Source organism: Toxotes jaculatrix, chromosome 21 (assembly GCF_017976425.1).
Source record: "Toxotes jaculatrix isolate fToxJac2 chromosome 21, fToxJac2.pri, whole genome shotgun sequence".
In the NCBI taxonomy this organism is placed as follows: Eukaryota; Metazoa; Chordata; class Actinopteri; family Toxotidae; genus Toxotes; species Toxotes jaculatrix.
In genome coordinates, this window is record NC_054414.1 from 3,054,473 (window position 1) to 3,075,157 (window position 20,685).

The 20,685-nt window shown below is 43.9% G+C and overlaps 1 pseudogene; it reads right to left on the minus strand.

Moving 5' to 3' along the window:
- Nucleotides 1-1,692: 1,692 nt before the first annotated feature.
- Nucleotides 1,693-15,276, minus strand: LOC121175593 (annotated as a pseudogene).
- Nucleotides 15,277-20,685: the final 5,409 nt, after the last annotated feature.

The following is a 20,685-nucleotide window of genomic DNA, read 5'->3' on the forward strand; positions in this document are numbered from 1 at the left end:
ATCATGGAAGAGAGAGGTGCCTCTCTCTGAATAATTTAGTATCCACTGTCTGCCATATGACGTCATGCCTAAGAAACTCATTTGCTTTTTGGTGATTGGTTTTGGTACAGATTGAACTGCTTCAATACGTTTGGGAGACAGAGATTTGCCCTCTGCTGTGATCACATGTCCCAAATATGTAACACAAGTCTGAACAAACTGTAGTTTTGACAAGCTAGCTTTATGGCCATTGTTTGCTAGGTGTTTTAGCAATGCTATTGTATCTGTTTTACATGCTTCCTGTGATGGACTACAAATCATCAACATACTGTAACAAGACAGAACCTAAAGGCAAATGGAGGCTCTGTAAATTGTCACGCAGTGCACTGTGGAATACTCCAGGACTTTCTGAATATCCCTGTGGACAGCGAGTCCAAGTGTAGCCCTTACCATCAAAAGAAAACGCAAACCAGAATTGACTGTCTGGATGAACGGGAACGGAGAAAAAAGCATTTGCAAGATCAAAAGATTAAAAGTGAATCAAAAACAGGCCTGATACCTTTTAGCGCTTCTGGTTTCAATGGATATTGTCTCATGCATGGTCTGTACTCTGATTTTGGGTGAACTACAAGAGGTGTGGCTCCCTCAATAAGCCCCACGTCATATTTGTGACACGCCCACAAACAGGGCGGCACCTCAGATAGTTCAGCCATGTCAACTGATGTGTCATGTAAAAGCATGCAAGGTGTGGTGTGTGTATTAGGAATCAAACAAATGGTTCTGTCGACAAAGGCAGTAGATGGAAGTTTTGTTTTCTATACATCAGCCCTTTCACTGTACAGTGTTCTGGGATCCCCATTCATGGGCCTGAAATCAGAGAGGGTCTGTTGTCTGCAGAGCCATGGTCCCATATCCTGCCATGTCCAGTGGGCAGGTTTTGCCAGCGACACGTGTGGAGACGCACCATCAAACAGTTCATCTTGTGAACGAGAGACAGATACAGAGACAGCAGCAGCCTTCTTTGTCCAATAAATACATGTCATATTCAATTTCTGCACTTCAAGTGGCTTTCTGTTCCAAACTTTCTCAAACCTTTCACCTGGCCCTTCTGAAACATGTGCTGTGCAGTGTAGTGAATCAGGTGATATGTCCTGTAGTGTGTGAGCAAAGCTGGTCTTCATTGCAAGCAGTGTGTGTGTGTGTGTTAATGTGTGTGTGTGTTACCTCCTGTAGTCTGTGAGTCAGTGTTGCTGTGGTCAGATTGCTCCTCTCCTCCCGCCCCGTCCCGCCCTCACTTTGCAGCAGCTGTAGTCTGCACAGAGCCATTCTTCTGAGGACAGTCTTTAGCCCAGTGTCCTTGCTGATGACAGTCAAAACAGATGATTAGGGTCATATCGCCAGTGTCCACCTCCACCGTATTCACGTTCTCGTCCCCGACCTCCATGTGGCCGGCCATGGCCACATCCTTGTCCGCCAGCCACAGGTTGAACACCCCTGTACATGGTCAAGGCTGCTGTGTGTAGGTCCTCGTTGACTTTGTCTGTCTTTCTCCTCTGTTGATAGTGGTCTCAGCATGTACAGCGTGTTGTCTGAGATCATTTAATCAAGCTTTGTCCCTTATTGCCAGATGTGTTCTCACCCAGCTGTGGGAGTTCTTCTCTCTGCTGTGACACAGTCCTGGTCTGTAAAGCATCAGGTTTAGATGTGGTTGAATCAGGGGATGAGGATGATGTTGGTGGAGGTGATGAAGTTTCTGTTAGACGTCTGGAGGATCCTTCCTGTTCCCAGATCCCCACCAGGCTCATGTGGCAGTGGAGGTGCGGTTGGAGGGCAGGAGTTGAGGTCACGATCCACCTTGACATATTGACTCACAGAGAACAGAAGGACAAGGTGTATTAGTTTTTTTTTCCGTAAGGAATGTCATGTACTTTTGTGTTTGTTTCTTTTCCCTACTGCTTCCTCTATCCACACTTTCATTGCTTTTTTGTTCTTTTCAATCTCCAAAGAAGTATACAACGTGCTAGTGTGTCCAGATTGTTTTTTGTCCTTTTTTCGTGTTTGTACTCTTAATCTTCTCCTTCTTTCCCTCTCCTCTGCTTCTTTTCTCCACATGCTATATGCCTTCCAGTCTGCTTTAAGCTGTTCATGCTTCTCTGGTTTACGTTTGGACAACGCTGCATGCTGCTCTGCACTTTTTCTTTCCTTTTGCCTCCAAACATGTCTTCAATTGATCCAATTGTCTCAGGCTAAAGCTGCCATTTCCTGGAAACCCCAAATCAACCCATTGTTTGAACTGATTCATGCTTCCAGGATTTTTCTCCATCAGTTTTATTATTGGTGGGAGGACTTTGGGAGTTGGCTCCACTTTGGACTTCACCTTACTCTGACTTTTACCCATCCTTTATCTCTGATTATTTTGTCTCTTGTATTCACAGAATAAACTGCTCCACCTTTTCAAGCAGATACACCAGAAATCCTCAAATACTACAATAATAACCAAGACACGTCTGTCTGCAAGTGCTTATGCGAGATATACCGGTTTGATTCCCTGATTAACTCTGCAAACTTTCACAAGCAACATCAAGACACTTCTCACCGTGTGTGATTCTTTCCCCTTAAATCCTTCGGGATTGGAGCGATGACCGGGCTCCGTCTGAGGACAGCTTCTCACCCACAGGGAGGAATCTTTCTTTGCAGCTGGATTTTCTGTCTTTCCAACAGAGTCCAGATCACACGTCCAATCCCATCCTCGTCGCCACGTTTGTGGTGGAAAAAAACTTTACCCCTGATGAGAAGTGAAATAGAATTCTTTAGACAGTTATTGTCTTTTGATACTTTATTATAAGATAAGGTTTACAGAGTAATCAATTTCTGCAGAAAGGACAGAGCTCACGCAGCATCAAATGCTACAGAGGAGCTGATCAAGAGGAGCTGCTGATCTCTGGATCAGCTCCTCCATCCTGCACAACACACAAAGAAACACACTCAACATTAGCCACAGGTGCTAGGCAAGTCAAACATCTTACAACATTTCCACATGCAGCAGGGGGCGTACCTGGGCTCCACACTGGCCATGGCCTCATCCAAGCTGGAGTCCCACTCAGCCAGATGCAGCTACCTGCTAAACACACACAGACAAATACATGTTTAAATGTAGAAACACTGAGCAATGTTGACTTATGTGCTTTCTCTTACCCTCTGGTGATTCTCTAGAGCAGCTCATCCTTCCTGCAGAGAAGGCACATGCACACACACACTTTTGATATTAAAACTAGAATTTTCAACATTCAGCAACACTTCAAGGTGCAGCTGAGGGCCTACCCTGGCCATGGCCTCATCCACACTGCTGAACACGCACCCTATACCCAACCCAGGGCCATCCACACCAAGTTACCCACAATTAAGCCTGACAACAGGACCCCCAACTCAACCCATGCTGCCAACACTATCTGCTGATAGGCTTCCACATATACACAGTTGTGTCCAGATCTCAACTGCATATATGCTTCCACTTACAGACAACACAGACACAACGGCCCAGCAAAAGCAAACGCGCGCTCCAAAACTACGGATGCCCGAGTTTCTTCCACACACTGAATCCATCCACAACTAAGCCTTGCCAACACTTGGCCAGTCCCAAACTCCAAAGCGGCTATACTGGTTACAAAGTAGTGCTGCACAATTAATCTAATCGCAATCGCGATGTCACGCTGTGCGATTACGTAACCGCATAAAAGACTGCGATTTGCGATTTAATGTCATGTTCAATGTAAAGCAATGTGGAGTAATTGACGGCACATCCACACGCTGTGGGCAGCCGCAGGTATGGTCACGTGACTACCCGGCTTTCAGCAAACAGTAGTGAACGACATGGACGCTGAGGAGGAACATGAGGGACAAGCAGAGTTGGTAGGGAAAAAAAATGCTACTTCTGTTGTATGGCGATACTTTGGATTCAGGTATCACGACCCTGAACAGCAAGACGTGCTGTGTAAAACCTGCAAAGCTAAAGTCGCTACGTCTCCAGGTAATACGACCAATCTCTATCAACATTTGAGACAACAGAAAAATTCGATGAGCGCATGCAAATAAAAGCCCAACCAAGTAACGTGAAAGATAAAACTGAAAACCGCCTGAAAGAACCACAACGTACTATCACGGATACATTTTGAAAATATCTTTATTTTCAAACTTTTTTTTATTTTTTGATATTAAGTTATTTGGAACAAACAGTCTGTAATCTTCAGGTTTTGTATTTTTGTGTGTGTCATGTGTATGTTTTGAGTTGAGAAATACACAAACTATCATTATTCTGTGTTGTCCCTGATATTCAAGCAAGTGGACACCATTCATTTAGAATATCGTAATCGCAATATTGTCCACAATAATCGCAATCGCACATTTTCATCAAATCGTGCAGCACTATTACAAAGCCCATCTCAACCGAGCTAAAGACACAAGCCTGCACTTCAACACTCAGATCTCTCTCACACATACATAAGTGTATGCTTACGTTCTAGCTCCACTAGGCCTGAATCGTCTGATATATATATATATATATATATATATATATATATATATATATATATATATATATATAGTTATCTTTTTGCACTACTCACATTCAGACTGACCCATTGCACCATTAGTAACTGGGGAAAATAAATAAATAAAATGAAATAAAATTGTTGTTCCGTTGGTTGTGTGTTGTTGTTTTGTTGTTGTACTGCATGAGAGCAAGAAAAACCGGAGTCAAATTCCTTGTTTGTATGTACAAACTTGGCCAACAAATCTGATTCTGATTCTGAATCGTCTCTCTGCTCTCAGCCACAGCTTTCACTGTACACCAGAACGTACAATAACAAATAACCCGTTAAACATGAACACACAGGCTTCCTCTGTCTATAGGTAACGAGTTCAGTTCGCTCCACTAACCAGAAAAAGAGCTTGGACAAAGCAGAACGTTACACGGGAGACTCGAGCCAGCGTCACCCCTCACCTGCAAAAAAAAAAAATTCTGCCGTGCTATTGGCTGAGCCCTCTCCTCCCCGGTCACATGGGTTTGATTAGCGCATGGGCAACAGGTACGACTGATTTTTGGCGCGGCTCAAACTGGACTCTGATTGGACGGGACTAATGGGTGAAGTGGTAGGAGGGACCTGCGGTGACTGCCCTCATAAAGCAGCAGTAACGTCTGAATGGGAGTCCAACACAGAACAGGTGTTTGGAATGAGCACAGATTGCCAGGGGTTCATTTTCAGTCTGACTCCATGGCTTTATGCATTAAAGACTTCAATCAGAATCAGTTTTATTGACCAGATTTATGCATACACACAAGGAATCTGACTTTGGTTTTCCTTTGCTCTCAGGCACTACAGAACAACAACACAAACAACAGAACAACTGCTTTTTTCCCCACAAATACCAAAAGTGCAGTGGGTCAGTCTGAATCTGGATAATGCAAACTACATACATATATATATATGTGTGTGTGTGTCATTTAAGGTATGTTCAAACAAAGTCAACCAGTGAATCTGCTGTTAATTGTCTTCCAACATGGTCATTATAACCATGTTACAATATGAAGTAGTATCAACAGTTTACCAAAAGCTCCCTACTTAAATTTCCTTCAAAGGTGTGTGTCACCTCAGTAGGAAGAGCTGACTTGATTTCACTTTTATTAGTCAGTCACTGAACTGTGAAACAAGCTACATGAAGATGTCTTTCTTCTGATGATCACTCTAGAACTTTCTACTTAGCGACTCTGTGTGGTGCTGCAGTGGGTGATATCTGACACAGAGTTCTAAATTAAAATCTCTTACAGTTACAGCAGGACCGTTGAGGATGTAAGAGCTAAACTGGCTTAAGCACAGATGAACCATAGAGCATACAAATGATGTGCTAACTTACATCACAGGTACAGTGAGACACCACCAGGTATTGCTGAACGGACTCTTTCTCCACAGAGGCTGAGAGCGGTGGACGTAGCTGAGGGAGATCACCACTGGAAAATAAGGTCAGCAACAAGAGAATCTGAACAACAATGTGAACAACCGAAGAAAGGGATTGGTTTGAATCATATAAAAAGACACGAGTAAGCTTGACCACAGCTTACAGTACAGTATTCAATATGACAGAGAGAGTTCCTACCTGTGTGTAAGACGAGGAACCCTGCCATGACCTTCTGAGTCAGCAGCAGGCCATTAGACAGCTCACTGAACCACTGAGGAGCCTCGTCTGAAGAGCTGCAGTCACACAGGAAAACTGTTACTTCATTCATCAGCTCATCGATTCTAGTGTGTCTGTTCTCACTTTTTTAGCCTCTATCAGGTGTGACTTTCAGTGAGCATTAATGTCATCCTGAAATTAAGAAAGGCGTAAACCCAAAGGCCAACAGGTAGGCACACACTGTCAGAGCAAACTTCAACAGGAAACAGCCAAGGAAGTAGTTCTGGGTCTGGTCAAAGAGGAGTAACAGTTTAAAGGAGATTAAAAAGCACACAGAAGTACATGTATACATAACTAGTCATTCATGTTTGATCAATGGCCCCAAGTGTAGATGCAGTAAATACACAAGGTGCAGAAAGAGCAGCTGTTTGTTGTCTGTGGTATTTATCATTATCATTACTGCTTTTATGAAAGTTTTCTCCTGGAATATTTTTCTAGAGACTTCATTTGACTGGAAGAAGTTTCCACCATATCACTACACAGTATGTACACTAAATGCTACTAATTAATATTATATAAATGTTTGTCTAAGCTTTAGCAGTAATAATCCAGTAAGTGAGGCTTCTAGGTTCAGTAGATGTGGAAGATCTGAGAGGCAGGATCCCACCTTTCTTGGAATGAAATCTAGGTTCTTCCCTGTGGCAACTGCCATGACTGAAGTGTCTGGAGGCTTCCCCAGAAGTGACACACTGAGAACACAAATGGACCATTACTATAATGTATAAACACAGTGAAATAACACAGTGTTGTCAGTTCACAGTGTTTTATTATGTGTGTACCTTAGAAGTGGGCAGCTGAAGCAGGACAGCCAGAGGATGTCAGTGGTGTTCATTGGAGGAGGAAGCTGAGCCAGACAGGCTAAGAACTACGGACAAACACCAGAAGCACTTCCTTCATTTATTTATTCAGAAATGTACATCACAATATTAATTAGGTCTTTAGTCTTTTAGCCTGTTAGCAATGATACACACAGAGAAATGTATTTGTACATATAAATCCATATAAATCCACATGCTCTGAGTTTGTGAAGTGCTCTCTCACCTGGATGATGACCAGACTGAGCTGACACTGCAGCAGGAAGAGGAAGCATTTGCGGATGCCATAGGTCGTGTGTCGCGCCTGGAAAAGATTCACCCAAAAAGCAAATGAATTCATATATAAGTGTCTCGTTCTGACTTAGTGTATCTGTGTGTGTGTGTGTGTCCAACCTGCTCTATGAGCTTGACCATGCTGACGCTCTCTCCTTGGTGGAAGGTGACAGAGCAGCCCAGACTGTTGAGCTGTCCTGAGAGCCTCAGAGGAGACAGACCCTCAGCGTCTCTGTTGAAGCCTCCTCGGGTGGCATAGCCAAATGTCTCCCACAAACACTGAGACGGGTACAGAGGGTCCAGAGCGATGCTGTGGAGAGAGGACGATGAAAAATCATGTGGACTGAGAATGAGAAGTAGTTTGTTACATAATTATTGTATAATCAGTCAAAACAATGTTGCTGGACTATGGCAAGCTGTTAAAGGGTCAGTACACACAAACTAGAAAATATTTTCCCATTTACCTCTAGTAGTGAGGTATCTGTCTCCATCTAGTACAATGGAGGTGAAAGGGATTGCATTTGTACTTGTTAGAATGGCCGTTCTGACAACAGAGACAGAGAAAGAAGAAAATGCCAAGGCGAAGATGGAATATGCATAGACATATATTTATTTTCTAACAGCAGCACAGGTACGGCAGCAAACCATAGGTGAAACCTAACCAGCAACAACAGCAGATTTAAAATTGGCGCCCTTTTATACTGTGTTCTGGTAGGTGTGATTGGGTGCATACATTCACAGGTGTTCCTAAACATACATTCATAAGCATAATTGACTTATATTAAAAAAAAAATGTGAATACTATATTTAACCAAAATATTTAAAATAACCTGCCTGCTGTAACCTAAACCCCAAAACAAACACCATAAATATAATTACAATAAATATATACATTTTACAATACAATACAATTTCCAGACTCCCCCCTTTCTTGTCCTGCCACTTGGTCGTACCCGGAACGTTCTTAACACGGTCCGCTGACCTAGGGGACTCTTTTCAGCAACGCACCCCAGAGCGAACACCAGACAGGTAAAGTGTTAACCATAACTTAAACAATGTCTGTTCCAGCACTTGCACTAGTTGCATCATCTTTCACAAAACTGCTTGAATATATGTTTCACAAAACTGCATTTACTCCGGAGTCCTTCAATTTTGGACAGTCCGCTGCCAACGGAGTCTAAAGGACCTCCTCTCCTTTTCAGACAGAGCCGGACGGCCACCACGGTTTATTTGAATGAGATGTAGGAATCTCAGTGACAGGTATCCATGAACCCTGACAAACAAGACTACAACTCTCTGCATGGCTAGATAGTATTACTATGAGTTTTCATTTTTTTAATAGCAGAAATATTGCTTCAGAATTTTTACTGGTTTTAATTGTGATAAAAATGAAAATCTAGTCTCATTAACATTGATTTTCAAATTTGAAAAAACAGGATGTACTTCATTAATGAGTGTATACCTGATGTCACTCTGTAGGAACAGGCGGCTGTTGCGGAAATTGGCGGAGCTTCCCAGACAGCATGTAACCTCCCTGTTCTCCTGCATGATCTTCATCATCTCACACATGGCTGTGAAGAGAACTCCACTGTAAGTAAATGTCTACAGTACTCTAAAGCAAACACTGAGTATATCGAAGACACAGACAGTGACACAGATCTTTCATTCTTTCCTTGAAATAAGCCTCGTTGGTTATTAATCATCACTTTTCCTTATTAGAATCTGTTTCACCCTTGAGGGGCAGAGGAAGACAATGGAGTCAGAGGACATCTTTAAAAAGTAAGATGAAAAAGTTTTCCAAAAAAGTGGAATTACCCATAAGCAGAGTGATTCATTCTATAAAACACATAAAGAATACTCACTGTCAGGGGTGCAGTCAGTGAAGAGTGGCACCAAAAGAGGCACATTATCAATGTTCTTCAGATGAGGACGGACCTGGTGGATCCCACGAGGTAGCTTGGCCTGACAAAGGGCAGGGAGAGAAAATGATTCAGACTAATGTAAAATAATTTCAAAACAAAGCACAATTTCCTGCTGGTTACCAAAGCATAAGACAGAGGAATCTGTCTGTATTATACAGCTGCATGAAAAACAGATACTGATATTTCTCCATTGTAGCTTGAGTGGTTTTAATAAAAGGTATTGTTACCCTGTTGCAGTCCTCCAGGAAGCTGGGCACATCACTGTCTGTGGGCTGGAAACTGGCAGCAAAGGACCTTCTGCTTCATCCCGAGAATCTGAATCACATATGAAGACAGTCGGCAAAGTTAGAGATACTCTGTAAAACTCAAATGAACAGACATCACTCGTGTCAGACCTGCACTTCTACAGGACTCCTTTCTGTTATTTCCCCTAAAAGAAGCATAAACTAACATAAAATTGAAAATCTCACGTAAAGTTATACAATGTAATTCAAACTGTGACCACCCCATAGAACAGGGTAATGTCATAATTTGACGAGTTCTGATCCAGAAATCATGTGGGTTTACTCTTCAAATGATAAATCTATGTCTGTGTAATTAAACAGCAAGACTAAACACAGAAACCTTGACAACCTACATTGATGTCCACATCACACCTGCAGACAGAAGGACAGTCATGAAGTGCACCCCAACAGTAAATGTAATAAAATGAATAATATCCTCAGGTTGTGCAAACACAGGTTTGGTACCTTGGTTCAGGTCTTCGTGCAGGGAACCGTGACTGGGGCTGGATGGAGCTCCATCACAGGGACTGTCTCCGTTTGGGGTCAGAGAGATGTGGCAGTTCCAGCCCGTCTCTAAACCCATCTTCTCAGCAAAAACCTGCACAGACACAAAATGAGCCACATAAACACATACTCTCAAAATGACAGCTTTTTGTTGTGGACTAGAATCAGATGCATGCTGGGAAATGCACATTTATTTTGGTGAATGTGGAAAAAACAATGTGCTGTCAGCAGAGACACAGAGAGACATCAGATGAAGGAGTCCATTTATTGTCCAAATGAAAGAGTACTACACCTTGATCACTTCAGCCAACATAAACTAGATACTATCAAATGTTTATTGGAGCTTGTGTGTGTTCACCTTGCTGCGGAGCTCATCCTCCATAGAAAAGTAAACAAAGCGGATGCAAGCTGTGACCAGGGCATCGATAAGCCGGACTGTGTCCAGCCTCGCCTGGAACTGAGACGACACCATTCCCATGAAGATCTGCCCACTCAGGGCCTGGACGCAGTCCTCACGCTCCACCCCCTCACCTATACCCTCTGCACACATGACAAGGGAAGACGATCAAAGCAAAAGAGACAGGAAAATGAGTTGTGTTATTACTGTTTTATTACTTGAATTAATCCGTCCCTCCGTCACTAACTCTTACCATCTGAGCTCCAGCTGTTCCTACAGGAGTTGTATTTGATGGGGGTGGTGGAGGGCAGCTCCACTCCAGAGAAGAGGCTGGGACCGGGGGCCAGTTCTACACACTTCCCATTCAGTTGGCTTGACAGTGACACTTGCATGGGTTTGTAGGCAAAGGCTGAGCAGTAACCTGACAGACAGGCCCGCTGGTAGAAGTCCAGGACCTTCTTTCTGTAACACAAGAGCAGAGTGTAGAAATAAACACTCAGGTGGCAGCTTCTATTATTTTGTCCACCCTATTGATATCAGTGAGGGCAGGTTAAATAACAGAAAGACCTCTGTATATACTGTACAGTTCAACAGCATCACAAACTGCAGCCTCCAAAATGATCAGAACGCTGAAGCAACGTCTCTAAAACAGTTTGAAGAAAACCTGAACATGATGAGCTTCATGGATAATAAAGTGGCAGCTGAGTGTAGATATGGATGATATCACCTGTGCTGTGCTTATGAAACTTTGATACTTGTGTCTGACTCAAGATTTACAGCCACAGAAGAGCGATCAGTGTGACGGCACCTGTCTGAGCCCGACAGGGGGTAGATATCAGTTCCATCCCAGAAGTCAGTGCAGGCTTCCAGGATGAGGTCAGCCGAGCCATGTGACAGCATCTGGATGTTATCTACAACAGAGAGGTTAGAGAAAGACAGTGAGAATAACATTAGCAGACATGAAAATACACACAAACACCTTTTTTTTTTTTAACTTGCTCATCTATTTGGTGAAGAGACAGACAAAGGACAAGTAACACAGCAAAATACACCAAGTACATATAAGAAAAAAATCAGCTCTTTTCATTAAAAACTGTAAAATAAAAGAAAACAGAGCAGTAGAACGACACAGGTTGACTGAAGCGTGTATAGACTTACTGGAGGAGGAGTCTCGTACGAACAGAGAGATGAGGTGGGACATGGGAGGCTGGCGTTTGGTGAAGTAATGAAGGTGGCGGGAGGTTAACTCCTTGGTTTTCTCTCCAGATGGCAGCTGGTACAGAGCCAAGTGGTTCTCCTGTTTGAACAGCTCCCTTGCACCGGGAGTGAATCCTGACACACAAACACAAACAGACACACAAAGGAAAAGATGAGGGTAATAGATAATAAGACATGATCTAATTTGGTTCTGAAAACTTCTCTTTCTTCCCACAAACAGCACATCATCTGATACTGATGATCAGTTTAAATGATGTTTCACACCAACCCGGAGCCTCTGCCTACAGTGAAACACCTAAACATTGGGAAATGGATGAATGTCTTCACTGGCCAACAACAACTCTGCACATCACTGCCATCATCTGGTGAGGAGTGGGACAGACGCTGAGTCTCAGCTGTTTAAACCTATGATTGTGATTGCTACAACCTGCTGCTTACAGCCACTGCTGACGGGAGCTCCACAGGGGACTGTCCTGTCCCCTTTACCCTGTCCACCTCGGACTTCAGGTACGGCATTCTGACCTGCCACCTACAGAAGCTCTCAGATCTCTGCAGCTGCTGGATGCATCAGGGGGGAGGATGTGTCACCAGAGGGCGGTGGCTGGTTTTGTGGACTGGTGTGAGCTGAACCACCTGCAGCTCAGCATCAGCAAAACAAAGCAGCTGGTGGAGGACTTCAGGAGACCCAGGACTCCTGCTACTCCTCTTTTCATTAGGGGACAGATGGTGGAGGTGGTACAGGAGAACAAATACCTGGGTGTCCACTAGGACAGCAAACTGGATTTGAGCAGGAACTCAGGAACTCGCAGCTCTCTATAGGAAGGGCCCTTCAGGGACATTTTTTAATTATGGTTCACTTGCAGTTCAGCCAGGTGTAGTACTCCCACTCCAGTCCATCAATCCAACATAGCAGCAACTTGCTTGTAGCCTTAATTTATCATGAAGACCATGTGAGAAATAGATCTTCTCACAGTGCTCGGAAATTTAATCTACAGTTGGAGACAAAAGTATTGGCACCCCTGTCAGTTTGACATGTTTTGCATAAAGCAAGGGTTTAATGCAATTTTTTATTGAAGCAAACTAAATGAACATTTCAAAACAATGATGTGATCAACAAATAACAAGAAATTATTTTGCAGTCTGACAGAAATTTTACAAAAATGTAATCGGTTGGTGACAAAAGTATTGGCACCTTTTATATTTTGTTAACTTTTCAAGACTGAATCATGCAGACAGATTCAGGGTTGTTAAGTGTTGACACACCTGTTGGTAGTTGTTAGATGGCTTTACCCAGAGATAAAAAGGGGGACAGCCAAGTTTTATTCAACTTGAACTTGCTCACTAGCCAAGCATCATGGTGATGTCTAAAGAAGTCAGTTTGCAAGTTAGAGAGTGCATTGTAACTGACCACCAGAAAGGGAACAGCTACAAGAAAATTGCAGAAAAGTTCCAAATGCCTAAGTCAATAGTGAGAGAAATGATCAAAAAGTTCAACCTGGCTGCTACAGTTGAAAACAGGCCTAGATGTGGACATCCATGAAAGATTGAGAACAGAAGTGCTAGAAAAGTTGTGTGAGAGGTCAAAAAGAACCCTGGACTTACAGCCAAGGATATCAGGAAAAACTTGGAAACATCTGGAACATTTGTACACACAAGAACTGTACAGAGAACACTCAGCAGAAACGGCTACAGAGGATGTCGATTCATCATTCATTCCTTACTTGAGAGCTGTCTACAAGAAGACGCGACTGGAGTATGCTAAAAAGTATGTAAGTGAATCTGACAGCTTCTTCTCAAAAGTACTGTGGTCAGACGAGTGAAAAATAGAGTTGTTCCGAATTAATGGCCCTCACTATATTTGGACAGAGCTAGGACAAGCCTTGGACGAAAAGCATCTGGTGCCTACTATAAAGCACAATGGCGGTTCCATCATGGTTTGGGGATGCTTCAGTAGTGCAGGCACTGGGACTCTTCACATCATGAAGGAAAAGATGGATGCCACCATGTATCAAGAAATAGTTTGTGATCAAATGCTCCCATCAGCAAGGCAGCTACTGGGTCGACGTTTCTACTTTCAGCATGACAACGATCTGAAGCACACAGCAAAATCAACAACAGAATTTCTGAAGGAAAAGAAGATTTCTGTACTACAGTGGCCGTCCCAGTGCCCAGATCTCAACCCTATTGAGATGTTATGGGCAGATCTGAAAGTTGAAGTTGCTTCAAGAAAGCCTTCCAGTCTGACTGAACTGAAGACCATCTGCCAGCAAGAATGGGCCAAAATACCTGTGCAGAGGTGTCAGCAGTTGATATCAAGCTACAAGAACATATTACAAGCAGTTGTAAAGGCCAAAGGCGGACACACAAAGTACTAACTGCTAAGTGCCAATACTTTTGTCACCAACCAATTATGTTTTTGTAAAATTTCTGTCAGACTGCAAAATAATTTCTTGTTTTTTGTTGATCACATCATTGTTTTGAAATGTTCAATTAGTTTGCTTCAATAAAAAATTGCATTAAGCCCTTGCTTTATGCAAAACATGTCAAACTGACAGGGGTGCCAATACTTTTGTCTCCAACTGTATGCAAGGACTTTATTCTGGGGTAAAATGTAATCTGGAGTTCATGCTGAGTGGGATGAAAGCCAGATCAGCTTTTACCACTGAAGAAAAATCCTCTGAACCTCTGATCACTGTGTTTTCACATGACCTAACAAAAAGCCAAACTATGAGGCAAACTAGGTCATGGTATTAACAGGTGGCTCTAAACCAACCAGATGTCAAAGCAGCACCGTCATTCCAAGCTCACCTATGAGCCTGGAGAGCTCACAGAGCCCCCAGGGTACGTAGACAGGCAGTACAGAGCCGTGGCTCTCCTGCAGAGCCAGGTTGGACAGGTGGTCAGAGAAGCGGCAGAGCTGCTGGGTGACGCTGGCGTTGCAGAGGTTCAGCATGATGTTGAGGCCCAGTGGCTTGAGGGAGGGCAGGTGGCACTGCCAGGAGAGATGATCAAACTGGATGCTGGTTGGGTTCTGCTGGTCCTGTGACAGGCTCAGCATCTCCAGGTGGTAGTCACACACAAAGTCCTCTGCCTCCACCTCTGGGCAGCCCATTGCAAAGTCCTGGAGACAAATGGGACAGAAATGAAAAGACCAACAACATCACAACATAGCAGGAATAGTAAAGTTACATCAGCTTACTGAATCAATAGCATGTTTCCTATTTTCACAACGGCTCGTACAGTTTCAGGTCTAAGCTTTACCTGGGCCTGGTCGTCCTCGCCTCCCTCAGTGTCGTGGCTGAAGCTCACGTTGGATCCAGAGTGGTGTTTGGTGCGACTGTGTGCGGGCTGGCAGGAGCACCGAAGCCGGACCGTGTCAGATGAGCGAATGCTGTCGTGTGAGGTCTCGCTCGGCTCGGGCCCCTCCCCCAGCTGGGTGGAGGACTCTGTCGGTAGACAGAGCAGAGCCTGCCCCTCCTGGGCCTGTACAGCAGTCACAGTTAGTCAGGAGTGGATACAAGACTGTGCCTTATCAGGTGGTGAATTGGGGCTGCTGGTGAGGCTAAAAGGTGCCAGAGAAAACACAAACACACACCTCATCTAACTAACTATACATCTAACACCTACATCGAACTATGTGCAATTTTCCTCTTCATTTTCAATTGGGAGTTAAGTAACAGTAAGAATTTCCCTACGGGGATCAATAAAGTTATTCTGATCTGATTCTGATTCTGATCCCTGTCGTCATCCGTCTCCATTCAGCAGTAGGAGTTGACGGACAGGTCGTCTCTGAGATCATCCTGGCTGTTGTGAGGTGGTTCGACCCGTCCGCTGAAGAACAGCACGGTCTCTGGACTGGGGTTAGGCCACGACAGGATACCCTGTTTGTCCACACAACACAGCACCTACACATACACACACAATATCTGCAAATTAGACACATACTGTCCACTCAGCAACAAGTCTATAAAATGGTTTCCATGTCTATGGGCATAATGAGGGTTTCTGGCTTTTTATGGCCCAAATGTTGCCGTGGGCTACACCAGTCAATGGTAGAGTGTGTAAAAGTGTGTGAAAGTAAACATGAGCCACAGGAAGAAAGAAAGTCTAACCTTGCATTTTCAACCATTTTGCAAAACCTCCAGATGCAGCAGGAGGCCTACCTGAGCTCCACTTTGACTGTGACCTCCTCCATGACCTTCATGCCAATCTTCATCAAGACAAACCTGCAGACCCACGCCACAATTGGAGCCCGACTCCACCAGAACCTGTTAAACACAGCCACACACAGACTCACACCTACAGGCCCAAGCACAGTACCTAAACACCGAGCCACACAGCTCCATCAACAATACACAACTATTGGCAGCTTCTACATCAAGAGCCAGCTACATCTAACACACACACACTAAACCTACAGTGATCTATGTGACCTCCACACATTGACAACTACTCACAACTCAGCCCGGCCACAACCACATACATAACACAGAGCTACACACTTCAACCCATGCTGCCAACACTATCTGCCCATAGGCTTCCACATATACACAGTTGTGTCCAGATCAAAACTGCATCAAGCAGCAACTATGTCTCACACACACTAAACCCACACTGACCCCAGTGCCATCCACATAGTGACAAATACCCACAACTAAGCCTGACAACACTAAACTACACAACACAGCCTGTGCTTCCAACACTACCTGCTGATGGGCTTGATGTCCAGATCACAACTGTATATGTGTTTCCACCTACAGACGACACTGACACAAGCACAAAGAATCTAAACTCACTCACACAGAGAAATGAATGCATGCATACCTGTAGAAACACTGACCAACATGCTCTCTCTCACCTTGTTTCTCATGGTCCTCTGGATCAGCTCCTCCATCCTGCACAGGACAAACACACTCTACATCAGATCCAGGTACAAACAGTCAAACCTATTTGAAACATTCTGCTACACTTCCACATTCAGCAGGGGGCGTACCTGAGCTCCACCCTGGATATGGCCTCATCAAAGCCAGAGCCCCACTCAGCCACATACACCTGGAAAGAGAGAGACATTAATGGATATGTGTAAAAACACTGAACATCTGTCACTCTATCACATCTGGGTTTAAACTCAGCCTGGCGTCCACACACCACAGTCTAAAAGTCACAGTGCCAAACTCTAACATACATGTGGTCATACCAAACAAGTCAGACATATAAAGCCAACTATTACACACATCTACTTATTTAATTCATGTCTAAAGTCAAAGTGGTACAGCTAATGTTACCTATAAGTCTTACTATTGCATCCAACAGCTCACAGTTTAAACTCTTACACGATGGCACCCAGACACCACAGGCCAACAGCCAAAACATACAGCTCTCTAACATAGGTTTGGTCTGTTTAAACAAGAAAAGGACAGAAATTCTTCAGCAGGATGGCACTCATTCTCATCAAAGTTCCTGAAAGTGAAGCAGGTCAAGGTGCTCCAGGATTGGCCAGCCCAGTCACCAGACACGAACATGATTGAGCATGTCTGGGGTAAGATGAAGAAGGAGGCTTGGAGGATGAACTGTGGGAGTCCTGCAAGACTGTTTTCTTTGCCATTCCAGATGACTTTATCAATAAGCTATCTGAGTCATTGCCGAGACATATGGATGCAGTCCTCCAAGCTCATGGGAGTCATACACGATATTAATTCTTTTTTCCGAGGCACCATGACTTTATGTTCTGATGTTATTGTAGCATGTTTGTGTATTCAAAATAAAGAATAATTTGTAAAGCACATTATTTTTGTATGCGACAAGACTTTTGTCCAAGCACAATCTGACCTTTCTGTCCTAATTAAATGGTAAAACTCAATGAATGATACAAAACTTTATTTTGGTATAACAGGCATAATCTAAAGAGCTTTGCCTTTCATATAAGCTATTTCTGATTCCAGTCAAGTTATTATTAGTTTTTTCTCCAACTTGGATGAGTGACAAGACCTTTGTCATGGACTGTATATGTTTCCACCTACAGACAATACTGACACAAGAACAAACACTCTAAACTTACACCGACCTCAATGCTTTTCACACACACTGAATCCATCCACAACTGAGCCTTGACAATACTCAGCCAGACCCAAACTCCAATGCAGCTGGATACAGAACAAAGCCCATCTAAACTGAGCTGAAGACAGGCCTGCACTTCCAACACTCACCCTAGCACTCTCTCTCTCTCACTAACACACACACACACACAAAAATGAATGCATGCATGTGTAGAAACACTAAACAATGTTAACCAACATGCAACGTCTCACCTGGTCTCTCATGACCCTCCAAATAAGCTCTGCCATCCTGCAAGAGAAACACAAACAGGAAGCATCAGCACACAAACCACCTTTGAAACAGTCCTTGATTTTTTTCTAATCCACTTACCACAAAGAGCTCTGACAACACACAACAGCCACGGTTTGTCCCTCACTCCCACAGGATGGCGCTCTATCCTCACCAGCAGCACCTTCACTAGCTCCACCTCACATACACCTACAACACACACACTAAAATTAGTGCATGCATAAGTGTAGAAACACTACAATGTGGCTCTTGCTCACCTGGTCTCAAATGGTCCTCTCACTCAGCTCCTCCCTCCTGCTGAAAAACACAAAGACATTGGTTTTGGATACTAATCAAGTCAGTCCTTGAACTTGTAATATTTTGCTTGACTTCCAGCTGCAGCAGGGGCCTTACCTGAGCTCCACATTGCCCATGGCCTCAAAGTTGGATGGCCACTCAGCCACAAGCAGCTGCACACAGAAAGAAAGGAGGAGACATTAATGCATGCATAAGTTTTATTCTCCATCAAGCAGCAACTATGTCTCACACACACTAAACCCACACTGACCCCAGTGCCATCCATATAGTGACAAATACCCACAACTAAACCTGACAACACTAAACTACACAACACAGCCTGTGTTTCTACACACACTGGTTCCATCCCTGCTTCAGCAGGCCGACAGTCACATGACCACTCTGACTGATGAGTCCTTGAGGTTTTTTTCTCCAGGTCTTCCACTCAGATGCAGTACACACACGGTTGCTGGGGAGTGTACACAAATGAATCCTTCAGTGTAGAAACACTGAGCAGTATTGGCCAACATGCATCCTCATGACTCTCTGGATCAGCAGCTCCTCCATCCTGCACAACACACAAAGAAACACACTCAACATTAGCCATAGGTGCTAGGCAAGTCAAACTCTGGAAGTTAAAACATCTTACAACACTTCCACATGCAGCAGGGGGCGTACCTGGGCTCCACACACAAACAAATACATGTTTAAATGTAGAAACACTGAGCAATGTTGACTTATGTGCTTTCTCTTACCCTCTGATGATTCTCTAGAGCAGCTCATCCTTCCTGCAGAGAAGGCACATGCACACACACAGGCTTTGGATATTTAACCTGGAATTTTCAACATTCAGCAACACTTCAAGGTGCAGCTGAGGGCCTACCCTGGCCATGGCCTCATCCACACTGCTGAACAATTAAGCCTGGCAACAAGACATGCAACTCAACCCATGCTGCCAACACTATCTGCTAGTGATGGGTAGATGAGGCGTCATGACACATTGCCAAACTGTATTGATACTGTGTCACTGAATACTGACACCTGCTGGACCTTAAAAATCCCTACAGGCAACCTAGTTGACAGACTCAACTGACACTGATCTGATGACCTAGTATATACAATAATATAACTTAAGTTATTGTATTATATTTTGTATTATTTCATATCTTCATTTAAATTTAAAATCTTTGATATTTTTAGATACAGTCAATAAATAATGTGAACATGTATCATAACATGAAAATCTAAGTGAACGTGTTGTGAATGAGGATGCTTGTGGACTGGGATTTTCTTTTAACAAATTTTTATTTAAAAAAAAAAAAAACCGTTTTGAAATTCAGTCTGTTACACTTTGTTGATACAACTTCTCCAGCTGTAGAAAACACCCGCTCACACGGAACAGATGAGGATCCGATATGAGATCAAAATGGTCCCACACGGTGGAAACCTTTCTTTTGGCTTGAGGCTGCTCCATAATTATTGATTAATTTGACAATGAACCACAAAAGATCAGAGATTCTTTTGGCAGATGCATCCCGTTAACATATGCGCTTCTTTATAAACAGTTTGGCGCGTCAGTGTCAGTTCCTATATCAGTCATGTGACTTTCTTTAAACGACAAGCGCACCGACACGGGTTTTGCACTATGAGCTCGACGCATCGGTGTTGCCGGAGCCATCACTACTATCTGCCAATAGGCTTCCATATATACACAATTATGTCCAGACCACAACTGCATATATGCTTCCACTTACTGACAACACCGACGCAACAGCCCAGCAAAAGCAAACACGCGCTCCAAACCTATGCAGGCCGAGTTTCTTCCACACACTGAATCCATTCACAACTAAGCCTTGCCAACACTTGGCCAGTCCCAAACTCCAAAGCAGCTATACTGGTTACAAAGCCCATCTCAACCGAGCTAAAGACACAAGCCTGCACTTCAACACTCAGATCTCTCTCACACACACATACGCGCGCATAAGTGTAGGACCGATGAGCGACGCCAAGCGCGGTGCTTTCTCCCAAATGGTCTCGCTGCTCCGCTGGATCCCTTCGTCCGTCCTGTGGAAACCCGGCACATAAACAAACATGTTAGCCTCTGGTCACAAATCAACTCAAGCTCTGCATTTTAAACGTTCCACTAGGCCTGAATCGTCTCTCTGCTCTCAGCCACAGCTTTCACTGTGCACCAGGAAGCACAATAACAAATAACCTGCTAAACATGAACACACACGCTTCTTCTGTCTACAGGTAACGAGTTCAGTTCGCTCCACTAACCAGAAAAAGAGCTTGGACAAAACAGAACGTCACGGATGTATCCTGTATTCCACAGCAAAATCGAGCAAGTGTTACCCCAACGCCTTATAAGCTGCACTACATAAGATTCTGCCCTGCTATTGGCTGAGCCCTCTCCTCCCCGGTCACATGGGTTTGATTAGCGC